Here is a 6185-nt window from a genome sequence, read left to right on the forward strand (position 1 = left end):
ATTTAATGTAAGAATCGTATCGTTGAATAAACACAAATACCTACAAATCGAAAAATTCTGTTTAAATGAATATGTATGTATACATGCATTTATAATCAAGTTCCATGAATTCGTATCCATGAATTGAAATTATTTTCATATATTCGAGAACAAAAGGACACGTATTTATACGTAACTATCGATACTATCGATTTATACGTAACTATATATAAGGAAAAAGTATGCTTGTTTCTTTCGTGAAATGCAGATATACACAATTACGTATAATTTCATGGTAAATAAATGTTTAAATAAATATTGCAGAGAGTAATTAGTCGATATACCAATAAGTATTTAAGTATTTATAAATATCGTGTACCAATAAGTATTTATATTTTATTTATTTCATATTTTTAATTTTCTCTTTACGTCAAAAGTTCTCTTCTCCTATCTCAATTATCCCAGAACTTTTCAGGTTTTTCGGCGAAAAACTTTATTGTATAATTTCTTGTGTCGACCAAAGAGTTACGGTCTTTATCATTAAGGGAATTTTGTAATGACCTGAATAGGGGAAAATTTGAGGGTCCAACGTCTGTTGAACACGGTGGGCGTGCTTCAACATCTTTTGTCGAGTAATCAAAGACGCGCAAAGCCACGCATTGTTCTGACGAAACTGAAACTTCTGGACGTTTTTGTTCAATTGCTGTCTCTAATTCGTCTCATTGCGAGCAATATCCTTCCGAATTTATCGTCTGGTCGTTTGTCGTCATAAACAGCGGATATATTGTTTCCTACTTGTGTAGCATTTTTGCCTTTTCGGTAAAAGAAAAGCATCAAATGCCTATAATGCACTTTGTTTCCTTCCATATTTAGATTTGAAACTAACAAAAATTAATGCATTCTAAGCAAGCCTTTTTCTAAAGATGCATCAAATATCACCTTTTACGATATGAACACAATTCATTTGTTTTCAATCATTCTGATATATGCAGACCTGTTTTAATGCCACCTACTGAACATCGGCACGAAATTTCCCAACAACCCAATGTATCACGTAATATATAATTTAAATATCTTTATAAAACAATCTCGTAACTCCTGTATATATTGCGTATGATGGAGGCAGACATAGTTTTGCTTCTTTCTCCTTTTTATAATTTATCACGTGTCTGATAAAATCTCATACGAATAGTTCATAGAAATAACTCAAATCTAATTTCTATATCACAATATCGAATCTTGATTCTGTAAGTATGATAATATAACCATAGTGTTCAAAGAATAGGAAATCAAAATATATGACTATTTCAGCTTGTTGAAACAGTTTAATAATATGTAAAAATACAATTTTATAGTTTACATGTACATCTATGTTTATATGTATGTAAGTACATATATACCATTGATCGTTTTAGATAATAAATGCTGTAAACATACTGTAAAATAAAAATAGGGATAAATAGAAGCTTTTTAAGTTTATGTAATATGTAAATAGCAAATCTGAAAGATCCTAAAAAGTGTATCAGAAAAAGTATAGAATCCAAAAATGACCAAATATTATTTCATTTTATAAGAGTTTTATTTGAAGGAGCTATTACATCTTTATATACTGTAACATTAAATTTGAATACAAGTTTATCTTAGGATAAGTTAAGTTAGTAATTTTGTTATATACGTACATAAAATAATACAAAATATATAAAACTAAATTCTATTTGTTTGTTGCTCATATTCTGGAAATATATAAGTGGAGTATAAACATATAAACATATTGTGGAGTTCTCTGATTTTAATACCACCCAATATCGATAAATGTTATATATACATATACATATATATAATATGCATATATATATATATATATGCAGTATCGAGGGAAAACCCTAAGAAATTGAGATCTACTTGACCATGGATTGTTCACGTCTCTGAAACTTGTGCGTGCCGGGCATACCGGAGTCATGCTATAAGGGGAGGCCGTTAATTAATTGAGAAGCGAGTATTGTCAGGTTGCCAAGGAGTGTGGTCAGCGTGAAAAAGGGCGTTGGAACCGTTGTAACGAGAGTAGCGAATGACAAATGGTGACTACGTGTATATAGATTGGCCGTACATCATACTTGATTTTGTGTTGACGTGAACGATATTAAAACCTACTAGCACTATACTCTCCCCCATTACATTACACGATATACACACGTGTACACACACACACACACACACACACACACACACACACACACACACACACACACACACACACACACACACACACACACACACACACCATATATCGTGTAATGTAAAACTTATATACTCCTCTCCGTACCTCTCTGTACCCCTCGGATCAATCTTTGTTTTTAAAGAGAGCTATTCATTTACTTCATACCTCTATTAAGTACACGTCCTTGCCCTGACCGTGACCGCGTCCCATTAATCTAGGGCATCCATAAATCTAGGGCACCCATAAATCTAGGGCACCCATAAATCTAGGGCATCCATATTCGGATTAAATCATAAATAATTATTTCTCAGCTTTATTATTTAAATACAGCTATAATAATAATAAAAAAAAACTGGACTAAAGTATCGGGGACCTTTCCAAACATTTCAAAAGAAAAACTCCAATGTCCTTTCATCTCCGACATATATGTATATATATATTAAAATGTCACACCTACTTTTATCATCAAGTGACATTAAAATCAGAAAATCGAGCAAAATGTCATAATCCACAATTATGCTTGTTTCATCTTTAGTTAAAAAACACAATGTATTGCGTTATACCATTCTCTGCAATTTCCGTATTATTAGCGAGAAGGGAGGTAGTATATTCAGGTAGATTACGAAAGGAACTAATATAATTGTGCTCGACAGAGATGTAACAGGTGCAACTACGCTGCGTGTTATTCATAACGAACAGTGCTTCGGCATCTCGAACATCTACACATCTTGATTTGCAAATAGCTATGCACAGTTGCAACAGATTTAATAAGGTCTCAGAACACTTAACTCGTCCTTCTACGTTTTACAACTTGCAAGATTTCTATGTTGAAAGATACATTATCAATTTGCCAATAAGTTACTTTCAAACACAAACTTATTATTTGTATATCAATTGTTGTTAATATTTTCTCTCGTTATAGATATACTTATTATTTTTTTTTTGCATCGTAATAATTATTATTAAGCGTTTTCTTATTATCTGAATGATATAATTTTATTACAATTATTAAGTTGTAAATACTGAATTTATTCAAAAATAATGAAGCAAAGATAATTGTTCAGAATCAATTAAATGTATGAAGCAAATTCAATACATTGTACATTATGCATCGCAACATTTCTTTCGTTACAAAAAAAAAGTTATTAATTCATGAATTTAATTAGTACTGATTAGTATTTTCCTTCTCAACTATAAACGAGTTATATAAGACCTATGTTTAATGAAAGGATATATCTGTTACCCACATAAACTCGTTATTCTCAATAAATTGCAGACATTCGATATTTTATTAAGTTTCCTCATCCACTAGCAGCAGCTCATCAATAATGAAAGTTCGTTATTGATCCAAGAATTGATATATCATAAAGAGTATGTGCGTATAGCAGCATCGAGAAAATGTTCAAAATCGTTTCATTTTTCTTTTTTCTTTTTTCTTTTTTCTTCGAAAACGAAGCGTCTTCGACTTGTTTTCTCACGATTGTATGAAATAGATACAATGGATCATAAAAGTATTTTGCAACTACTATTTTTATGATAGAAAAGCCAAAAACCAATCTGAAAATATACATAAAAGTTATTTACAAACATATATTTAATAAAGATTAGCACACAGCATTAATAGCCTCCTTGGTATGCCTAGAAAAAATCTCAAAAGTGGTTCCAGTAAATATTTAGGCTTATTTCATACATATGGAAAATGTTTGATGAAATGTTAAATGACTGTTTAAATACTTTATTGATTTCTACAAAATATCTGCATACTTGTGTTAGGTGTTTTGTAATATCTATGTATATTTTCAGATTTGCTAAAAACTTTACCAATATAGCTATGACAATCGGATTTTGTTACAATACTAATGACATTTCAAAATGTTTCTTTCAAGACATATAGTATATTCATAAAAGGTGTCTTCTGCAAGAATATGAATACCTTCATGAGCAACTGTATAAAAAGAATGCCGTTACTTGACTCCTATTTTAATCTTCTAAAAGCTTTCCTGATCTTTCGTGGATTGAGTAATCGAGTGGGACTGATCATTGGGCGGTAATTGATGGTGGCAGTATTTTGTTGTACTAGAGTAGACGCAGTATTTCGTTGTACTCGAGTAGACGCAGTATCTCGTTGTACTTGAGTAGGTGCACTAAAACAACACATGGCAACACATTTTTTTAATGGAAAAAAGATCCTGCTATTAATGTGTAAAATAATTTTATATTTTGTAGATACTTAAATTCATAAACACTAAAACGGAACGATGGTCTAGTATTGGGATTAAAATTAAATCCTTCGGACTGGATTGAACCAGGTTCCTAAAAAGGAAATCATATATTAATCATAATAATGTTAATCATTTGTAAAACACAATCATTAACATAATTGGTATCGCGAACCTCTAATATACTACAATACAATTTTGTAAATTTCTTTCTATACCGCTGTAAAAGTGCTTTCAAAAATAGGAATACGGTAACTCTTATCAGGTCATCGCATTATTCGAAATACTGTTTATCGATAAGTCATGATAGTCATATCTTATGATAGTAGCAATGGAATTTGAAAATGTTACGTATAACGTATATAATATTAGGTTGTCCGAAAAGTTTCTTTCGTTTTATAAGGAAATAATAGATGCACAACATTTTCTGTTTTATATTATTTTACTGAATTTTGAATGAAACGAAAGAAACTTTTGCGACAGCCTAATCTATTGCTAAAAGATTTTTACGAGTGTTCGGTGTGTACAGAAGAGTGTACAAAGGGTGTACAGAATATAACAGAATAAATCGATTATCGAATATGCTAGGAATTTTTTCAGTGACTTAATACTTTTAGTTTACTTACAGCTGTATGATCTCCTGGTGACGAATCAAAATTAAACACGCATTCTAGAGGAATAGATGATGAAGTAGACAATTGTTGACTTTGGGTAACAGGTTGCGATATAGAAAATGAACTTGTAGTTGGACATTGCGGAAATGCTGCTAGTTCCGGATTAGGTCCGTTAAATGTATAATCGGTGGAATCAATCGATATTTGAATCTGAGTCGATACAGGAGGTATCATATTCGTAGGAAAATTGAATCGAGTCCCAGGCATTACAGCCGGTTCAGTAGGAATGGCGTTAAATATAAATTTTTGATGTACACGTATAAGAGGCGTTGACTCGCCGGTAGACGTTCTAACAGTACTATCACCAGATACTACTGATTTCACTGACAATGTGCCACGTACAGTTGGCATCCCGAGTGTTGTATTATATGTTGTTTCTTTTTGGTTTGTTGGTGTTGAATCGCAAGCTGCAGGTTTATTTTCTAGCACCGGAGAAGTGCAAGATTTACGTGAAATTGCGCCATCAAATTCACATTGTTTATTAGATAAACTAAAAGTAGTTGGTACCAAAATCGATGATTCGGGTGTTCCAGAATTATGCAAAGTTTGTGATGCATTAGGTACTTGGAATGCTGGACTTGATAATGTTGTTGTCGTTGTTGATTTCCACCAGAAAGGCGTAGATCTACTTTCTGCGTTATCACACGCTGACTCTTTACTTTTTGACGTTGGAGAACCAAGAAACTGGCTCGTACTTGTGTCACCAAATGAATATTGTTTTTTAGATAAATTAAAAGTAGGTGGTTTTAAAATTGATGATTTGGATGTTCCAGATTTATGCAAAGTTTGTGCTGCAGTAGGTACTTGGAATGCTGGACTTGATAATGTTGTTGTCGTTGTTGCTTTCCAACAGAAAGGCGTAGATCTACTCTCTGCGTTATCACGCGCTGACTCTTTACTTTCTGACGTTGGAGAACCAAGAAACTGACTCGTACTTGTGTCACCAAATGAATATTGTTTTTTAGATAAACTAACAGTAACTGGTGTTAAAATTGACGATTTGGGAGCTGGAAATTCAAGGTTATTCCATTTATCGGTCCATTCTTCTTGGCATGCACGTGAAACTGGTTCAAGTGTTTGTGCAGTTTTTACGTA

At 32.2% G+C, this 6185-nt stretch overlaps 1 long non-coding RNA gene across 1 annotated transcript; it reads right to left on the minus strand.

The window, feature by feature from the left end:
* Window positions 1–2116: 2116 nt before the first annotated feature.
* On the minus strand, window positions 2117–4341 carry LOC132911542 (uncharacterized). The gene is made up of 2 exons (XR_009659026.1): window positions 4285–4341; window positions 2117–4197 (listed from the first exon to the last, which is right to left on the minus strand). It is a non-coding gene; the product is annotated as an uncharacterized LOC132911542 (long non-coding RNA).
* Between the last annotated feature and the right edge of the window lie 1844 nt (window positions 4342–6185).

Source organism: Bombus pascuorum, chromosome 10, assembly GCF_905332965.1.
Source record: "Bombus pascuorum chromosome 10, iyBomPasc1.1, whole genome shotgun sequence".
Lineage (NCBI taxonomy): Eukaryota > Metazoa > Arthropoda > Insecta > Hymenoptera > Apidae > Bombus > Bombus pascuorum.